Source organism: Peromyscus leucopus, chromosome 8b, assembly GCF_004664715.2.
Source record: "Peromyscus leucopus breed LL Stock chromosome 8b, UCI_PerLeu_2.1, whole genome shotgun sequence".
In the NCBI taxonomy this organism is placed as follows: domain Eukaryota; kingdom Metazoa; phylum Chordata; class Mammalia; order Rodentia; family Cricetidae; genus Peromyscus; species Peromyscus leucopus.
In genome coordinates, this window is record NC_051086.1 from 8,602,834 (window position 1) to 8,611,877 (window position 9,044).

The 9,044-nt window shown below is 53.7% G+C and overlaps 1 pseudogene; it reads right to left on the bottom strand.

Annotated features, from left to right (window-relative positions):
• Positions 1-682: 682 nt before the first annotated feature.
• On the bottom strand, positions 683-8,789 carry LOC114681227 (annotated as a pseudogene).
• Positions 8,790-9,044: the final 255 nt, after the last annotated feature.

Genomic DNA, 9,044 nt, shown 5'->3' on the forward strand with positions numbered 1-9,044 from the left:
ACGGGACAACGGCAAACATACTACCAGATGGCTAATCAGCAATGTCTAAAAGACTGTTGTTCAGACTCAAGGGGAAAGTTGTTAGAACTGAAACTAAGTCACACTGGACCTGGCAGTGCTCTTCTGTAATCCTAGCACTTGGGAAGCCAAAGCAGGAGATTGTAAGTTTGAGGCCAGCCTAGGCTTCATGATGAGACTCTGTCTCAAACCAAAGAGATGGGGTTAGCTGGCCAGCCCTTCAAAAAGTAACCAAAGTCAAGAGGTTATGAAAAAATGGTTCTTACATGTGCCACCAGACATTAAATCAATGCATTCTAATCTTGGTCCTGACTTGCATTTTGTTTATTATATTTGTTTCATAGATATACTCCACCTCAAGACTGAGGTACTAAAACAGAAAGTAGGGACTTAAAACTGACCCTGGAGACTGAGTCCACCCACCTCACAGCCGTGCCCTCACCTCAAAGACCACTCTGACCACCTTTATTTATTCAGTCAGTTTAATGAGACAAACACAGCCTCACAGCAGCCCAAGCCCACAGGAACCTGGGCATTCCTGTCAACAGGGAAGAACAGGCCATGGAGGAAGGGGTAGGCTGCAGGGCAAGGAAGGGCCTAGGAAGGACAGAACAGAGGTGTCAGCAAGCTGCCTCTGTCGATTGGCAGCAGCCGGTGGACACATCTACTGGATGTGCTGATGTATCAGACTAAGGAGCTCTGGACTCTGGAGAAGACAGCTGGCAGCTTGTTGCTGCAGTCCATCCCGCAGCTGACCACTCCCACCTGTACCCATTCGCTGCTCCTCCAGCAGACCAACGCCCCCCTCCCCCCAGTCACCCTGTGAGAAGAGGCACAGTACCATCAGAGGCAAAGCACAGGGAAACACCTGGATCCAGCCCCCCTTGAAGGGTGAAACATCTGGATCAAGAGTGGGAGGGTCACAGCTGGTCCTGGATGACTCACCAAACAGGGGCCTTGGCCTAAGGTGCCAGCACATAGCATGTCCTTGAAGATGATCTTAGTTTTGCCTTTGCGATGCATTTTTTTTTCCAGTAAGCCCGCTCATGGGTCTTGTCATCCCGAATCTGGGGTTTCACCTCATACAGCTGATAGGGAGGCTGCAGAGGTACTGGAGGGGTGGAAGGGGCAGGAAGCAAGAGTGAGGGGACATAGCCCCCAAACCTAACAGATGCACCTCATGCCAGTCACACTGGCCCTGACCTCAATGCTTGGCCTGGATTGAGTCAGAGTCCCAAGTGTCCTGGATGGGGCCGTGATCGCAAGCTATCTTTACAGACGTATCCTTCTATGTTAAATGTGTTTAAAGTCTATAAAAGGGGTTATAGACTAGGTGGTTGGTGGTGCACATCTTTAATCCCAGCACTTCAGAGAAAGATGTAGGCAGATCTCTCTGAGTTCGAGGCCAGCCTGATCTACAGAGTGAGTTCCAAGACAGCCAATACTATACAAAGAAACTCTTTCTCAATAAATAAATAGATAAATAAGTAAATAGGTAAATAAATAAATAAGGGTGGCGCAAGTCCTCCTAGAGACTTCGCCCCGGGTACCCGTGTATCTAATAAACCCTCTTGCTTTTGCATCTGATCGGTGGTTTCGGTGTGTTCCTTGGGTTTGGGGTCTCTCCTGAAGGAAGATCTCCCCTGGGGGTTCTTTCATTTGGTGGCCCGTACGGGGACTGAGACCCCTCCCTGGGACCACCGACCCACCGTCAGGAAGTTAGCCGGCCGGCCTTGGTGTATGTCATCTCTGTCCTGTCTGAGTGTTGTCTGTTTGTCTGAATGTTGAATGTTGTCTGTTTGCGCGCCTGAATCTGTCTGTGTCAGTGGATCTGAAGGGGATGACGAGCCCGGACTTCGCCACTGCACCCTGGAAGACGTTCCACGGGGAGTCTGAAGTCCCCTCTGGGGCACGGTTTTAAGTCCCCTCTGGGGCACGGTTTTTCTGAAGTCCCCTCTGGGGCACGGTTTTAAGTCCCCTCTCTGGGGCACGGTCTTTCTGGTTTTGCTTTCGGTTTGGAACCGAAGCCGCGCAGCGTGTGTTCGTCTCATTTGTGTTTGTCTGTCGTTTTTTTTGTTTTCTGTTTAACCGTTCTCCTCCTAGAAACAGTCATAGGAAGCCAGATCAGCGGATCTCTCCCGCTCCCCGTTCCTCCTGACCCCTCCACCAGCGTGTTGTTTCCTCTCCCCGCGTTCCGCCGCTCCGGCGGCGGCGGGCGCCGGTGCGCCCCTCGCCTCCTCCTGTCCCCGGGGCCTCCCCTCCTCGCTCCCCGCTCTCCCCGGCTGTCCGCGTCTTCCGCGCGCGCGCGGGCGGAGGGTCGGGGCTGTGCCAGTCTTTCCCCGCCGGGTCCGCCCGCTGGGCCGCGGTTTTCCGCGCGGCGCCTCGCCTCGACTGGCGCCTAGCAGCCGACTTAGAACTGATGTGGACCAGGGGAATCTGATCGCAAAGGCCCGCGGCGGCGCAGGCGGGCGCGGGATGTGGCGGGGGCGCGCAGGCGGGGCCAGGGATGGGGTCGGCAGGGGACTGCCCCTGGCCGGCGACAGCCGCCGAGTGCACTTCCACCTTGGCAACACGCCGCGCGACCGGGACGGCTGAGAGGGCCCGGTATGGAAAAGGTGGCTCGGGGGCGGCGTCACCCGTGGACGCCGAGTCACCCCGCCCCGAGTGTTACAGCCCCCCCCTGACAGCGCCGGAGGGACCGGCGGCTCCTGCAGCGGCCCCCGAACAGCGGAGGATGAGGCTCCTGCTCCCTCCCCAATTGCCGGTCGCCTATGAGGAAGGCGGGACAAACCAGCCAAAGACAGCGAGCCTTCCTGGAGGCTCGGAGGTTCCAGGAGACAATAAAAGACCCACCCAATTGCCTAATGCAGCCTTTCCCCTCACCCGCCCGAACTGGGACTCCGCGACCCCAGAGGGTAGGGAGCACCTACGTCTCTATCGCCAGTTGCTCTTAGCGGGTCTCTGAGGGGCTCTAGACCCCCTACCAATTCGGCTCAGGTTACCAGGAAGAGACGCCGGCGTTTTTGGAAAGACTTAGAAAGGCAGGGAAAATGTTTAATAAAAGAGACAGAAAAAATGAGAGAAAAAAAGTCCTGGCCACTGTAATGTCTCAGGGACAGGTCAGAGAGGGAGTTAGGACTGGAGATCTTGACAAAGACCAGTGTGCTTACTGTAAAGAGAGAGAACATTGGGATCGTGACTGCCCAAAGAAGCCTCAAGGGTCTCGGAGACCTAAGTCAAGGGCCACGGACCTCCTCAATCTGGAGGATTAGGGAGGTCAAGGCCAGGAGCCCCCCCTGAGCCTAGGATAACTCTCAAGATTGGGGGGCAGCCAGTGACCTTCCTGGTGGACACCGGGGCTCAACATTCAGTCCTGACCCATACCGGAGGCTCTCTCAGTGACCGCACAGCTTTGGTCCAGGGGGCCACAGGTAGCAGGAGGTATGGATGAACCACTGAGAGAAAGGTTCAGCTGGCATCTGGACAGGACCCAAAGGGACCCCCCCTACAAGTCCTAGCCCTTTGAACTGTTCGTGGACGAGAACTCAGGCTTTGCAAAAGGAGTGCTGGTACAGAGACTGAGGCCATGGAAGAGACCTGTAGCATAGATATATCCAAGAAATTAGACCCGGTAGCTGCAGGATGGCCCCCCTGTCTGCGCATGGTAGCCGCTATTGCTGTTTTACTCAAGGATGCAGGGAAACTGACTTTGGGACAGCCATAAACTGTGTTATCCTCCCATTCAGTGGAAGCTCTGGTCCGACAGCCCCCAAATAGATGGCTCTCAAATTCCAGAATGACCCACTACCAGGCTCTGTTGTTAGACACAGACCGAGTGGTGTTCGGACCAGTTGTCTCCCTCAACCCCGCAACCCTGCTGCCCTTGACAGACCCATCCAAGGAGCACAATTGCCTCCAGATTCTGGCGGAGGCACATGGCACCCGCTCCGACCTAACAGATTTTATCTGGTTCACGGATGGGAGCAGCTTCCTCCAAGAAGAAGAACGGAGGGCCGGAGCAGCCGTCACCACCGAATCGGAGGTAGTTTGGGCCTCACCACTGCCACCTGGAACATCGGCCCAAAAGAGCAGAGCTGATCGCACTGACCCAGGCCCTCCGGATGGCGGAAGCCCGGAGGACCAGGAACTAACAAAGAAAATGGGGGCGGAATGGAGCCCCGAGCGACAAGCTTACATCATGGATGGACAGAGGCCTTCCTTACCAAGAAGGAGACCGCTAACGTGGTAACCAAAAAACTCCTGGATGACATCTTTCCCAGGTATGGAATGCCCCAGATATTGGGGTCAAACAATGGGCCCGCCTTCGTCTCCCAGGTAAGTCATAAGGTGGCCAGGCTACTGGGGATTGATTGAAAACTTCATTGTGCATACCGCCCCCAGAGCTCAGGACAGGCAGAACGTGCAAATAGAACCATTAAGGAGACTTTAACCAAATTAATGCTTGCAACTGGCACTAGAGATTGGGTGCTCCTACTCCCCCTAGCCCTTTACCGAGCCCGGAATACTCCTGGGCCTCATGGCCTAACCCCGCTTGAGATCATGTATGGGGCTCCCCCACCAATTGTAAATTTCCTTCACCCTGATATCTCCTCTTTTGCCACTAGCCCTACCCTAGAGGCGCACCTCCAAGCCCTCCAATTGGTGCAAAAGATGGTGTGGAAACCCCTGCCTACCGGGAGCAACTGAACCGCCCAGTGGTGCCTCACCCATTCAAGATTGGGGACTCTGTCTGGGTCCGACGCCATCAATCCAGAAACCTAGAGCCGAGATGAAAAGGACCAGACACCGTCCTGTTAACTACTCCCACCGCACTCAAGGTTGACGGGATAGCGGCTTGGGTCCACGCATCGCATGTGAAGGCTGCCAAGGAACCCGACGAAACTGAGGGCACCGAGACATCTAGTTCAACGCTCTCTAAACCCACTAAAGATAAGACTCACCCGGGGGTCCCCTTGATCCCCCTAATAGTCCTCCTGACATTAGGAGGGGCATCACCAGAGAGCCTGTTTCCCTGACGCTGGCCCTGTTACTGGGAGGAATTACCATGGGCGGAATAGCTGCCGGGGTAGATACAGGGACCGCAGCCCTTATGGAGACCGGCCAATTCAGACAGCTCCAAGTAGCCATGCTCAACAGAGATGGTTTAAAGGATGGTTCCAAAGGTCACCATGGTTTACGACCCTTGTCTCCACCATTATGGGCTCCCTAATCATCCTCCTGCTCATTTTATTGTTCGGGCCATGTATCCTCAATAGATTGGTGCAATTCATCAAGGATAGGGTTTCTGTTGTCCAGGCCTTGATCCTAACCCAGCAATATCACAGGCTCAGACAGTCAGAGATGGAGCTGACCCCTTATTCTCCATCCTAAAATGAAAGATTCCATTTGGTACAAAAGAAAATGGGGGAATGAAAGACCCCCGCTCCATTATGAGGACATGGGGCGTTGGGCCGATGAAATGTCCCCCCCAATAACTTAGCCTAAGAAACGCCATTCTGAAGGAATCAGAAAAAGAGGAGTTCACAGCCGTAGCCAGCCACCCGGCCTTGAGAGAGATAACTATGGCCAGCCATCCGGCCTTGGGAGAGAGAGATAACTGTGGTCGGCGGCCTTGGGAGAAAGACAGTTGAGTCAAATCAGGATATTTTATGGCTGGCCCCCTGGCCTTGAGGAATAAGCAGCTGGCCTGGGCAAGGCCAGATCAGCCACACACATACGACCCCAAGTTCACCCTGGCCTTCTTTGAAACAACCAATAGGGACCCTGTAACTATGCTTCTTGCTTCTGTAACCGCGCCTCTGCCCTGGAATCCCATAAAAAGTCCCCTTTACCCTAGGAAGGCACGCAAGTCCTCCTAGAGACTTCGCCCCGGGTACCCGTGTATCTAATAAACCCTCTTGCTTTTGCATCTGAAAAATAAATAAATAAATAAATAAATAAATAAATAAATAAATAAATAAGGGTTAGTGACCCTCCAAATTCACATCCACCTAGAACTTCAGAATGTGACTTTACTTAGAGATGAGTTTGTTATTTACATATGTTACTAGTTAAAAAATGAGGCCATTGTGAGGCAGGCGTGGTGGCACAGGTTTATAATCCTAGCCCTTGAGGCTGAGGCAGGAGGATCATAAGTCTGAGGCAGCCTAGGCTACCTCAGGAGCTCCTCCTGGATTTTAGATGGGCCCTAACTCCCCTTGTAAGAGTTCTTTCAGGAGACAGAAGAGAACACAGAGGAGACAGACAGACATATGGAGACACAGAGGAGACAGACAGACATATGGAGACACAGAGGAGACAGACAGACATATGGAGACACACACAGAGGAGACAGACAGACATATGGAGACACAGAGGAGACAGACAGACATATGGAGACACACACAGAGGAGACAGACAGACATATGGAGACACAGTGAAGACAGACAAGACATATGGAGACACAGAGGAGACAGACATATGGAGACACAGTGGAGATTGGTGATCGAGCCACAAGTGACAGCGTGTGGAGCTGGAGAAACTAGAAGGGACATGGACCATGCCCTGAAGCCAGTGATGAAAACTTGGCCTCAGACACTCCAAGATGAGAGTTCTCTACTGTTGCTTGCACCCTGGGTCTATGGTGCATGGCTGCAACATATACTAGAAAAAGGTATGTGTGCATCTGGAGCCTCTGGTTCCCCAAAGGTACCCAGATCACGTGAAGAAACAGTCCCTCTAGATGAGCATCTAATCAGACTCCCTCCAGCATGGGATAGAGCCCGAAAAGCAGCAGCAGCAGCTTCAAGCCAGGGCAACCCAGGCTGATTCTGCCTTGGCTACTTGCTGACCAGGAGATCTGAAAATGTCCCTGATTTTCGTGGGCATTTCATTGTTGGCCAAGAAGCTTACCCAATGCGCAACTGAGTCGTAGGAAAGCCTTGCTTCTACCCATTCACTTCCACACTGCTAGCTAGCCCTCTGGGAAGGGACATGGAAGGAGAGATTGTGCGATGCCCCCTCTGTCTCTCTACCTGTCAGCCCCAGCTCTGCTTACCACTTTCAAGAAGGTTGCCCCAGCCAGCCACTCAGCACTGGTCACTTGAGTTGAAGGTTGAGTTGTCCTTTGGCAGAGAGACTGGACAGACATAGTTGGATATGATTAGGAGGGTAGTGGATGATGATCTTGCTGGTGTTCAGAAGTTCCTGTTCCTTGTAGAGGTATATTTCCCCCACCTGGATCCGGTATAAGGCTGGGTCGGCATCCTGGCTGGGGGAGGACAGACCCTGGGTGGCTCGGAGGCACTTGGTCTGGGGTAGCCCACTGTCTACATTCTACACACAGTAGGCGCCCCGAGTGGTGCTCACCTTTGGATGCAGTGGGCAGCAGTCAGCACCCACTGTGGGTGGATGAGGGAGTTCCCACACACGTGCACCCAGGGGCCCGTCTCGTAACTGTAGGTTCTCAGGCTGACCTGCCATGGCCACCTCCCCCGCTGGCTGCGGTGGCCTCACACAATGCCCACTGGCTTGCTTTTGGAGACAGATACTAAAGATAATGTGAACAAGTCAGACAAGGACCAGCCTCCTGCCACCCCCATCCTGGACCAGATGATGCCACCCGATGCTCAGGTAAGCCATAAGAGTGAACAGCTGGGGGCCAGGAGAGTGTACCTGATGCAAAGCAGTACTGAGGTGGGTGAGGACTTACCAGAGGCCATGGGCACAGGGCTTCCCAGGCAGGAGAGAGCCAGGAGATATACCAGAAACGTCTGCAGGGGAGACGGGGCTCAGCAGTGCAGGGCTGAGCCACCACAGGGGCCAGGTACTACAGTTCATCGCCCTGGATGCCCCCTCAAAACCCCTTTGCCCTCATGAAAGCATAGGTTGGGCTTGGTGGAGCCTTCTTGCGACCAAGATGGCACTCAGAATATGGGCCTCTGTATCTCCCTGCTCTGGGCCCACAGAGCTCTTGGCAGGAACCCATAGACGACCTGGATCCCGCACCCAACCCAGCACGTCACAGCCAGGGGAGTGTGTGCCGAGGAGACATCTGCCCCCATTTGTGGGCGTTTCTGGTTTGGAGCCTGTGGAGACGCCACCAGCACACACTAAGTAGAAGCCGGGGTGCTGCCAAACTCAAGGGCTCTCCCACATCACATATCCACAGTGTCCCATTAAAGTAATCCCGGTCTGGCCACCAACATATCCATCCCACCCATCTTGTGGCCAACACAAGGATGCCAAAGGAAGCTGAGAATTTGTCAGTAACTGGCTTCCTGTAGTGTCCTTCCTTTCTGTCCACACAGAAGGGTCAGGACACCCACTGTCCCCTCCATAGGGGCTGTCAGAAGTGGCCCAGAGCCAAGCTGGGGACTCACCTTGACCCCAGAAACACCAGGTCCTCTCCTACGAGAACCACCCCCAAAATAGGTGTGGGTGCTCAGATCGCCTATGGCACAGTTTTTTTTGGAGACTCAGTGATGGAAGTGTATCTCAGGTGGAAGCAGGACAGACAATTCCCACAGCCCTAGGCAAAGAGGAAGGATTTATATGCTAAACTGGACAAAGATGACCCACAGCTGCCTGGTGCAAATCCTGGCTTTCTCAAACACCATTAACATGTCCAATATCGGTAAAAAGACAACTTGAGCATCAGAACCAAGCAGGAAATGCTTAGATAACTATTTTAATGACTTTGTTTATGCCTCGGGGTTGGCACCTGTGCCAGGGTCGCCTGACGAGATGGGAGTGAGGGCCAACGTGGGCATGGCCAAGGAAAGCGAGGCCTCCTTTTTAGTGCGAGAACATGATCTTCGGAACCATCATCTTCATTAGATCATCTCGGCTGATTGCCAGAGGCCATCACTATTATCAGCTGTCGCCTGTTGACACTCCCTCAACGTGGAAGCAGAGACCGGTCTTCGGATCCCTGCCTGAGAACGCCAGTTATTCTGGGGCTGAAGAAGCAGCTGTGATCGTCCCAGAGCGCAGCACCACTGAAGTAGAAATTCCCACGTGTCATT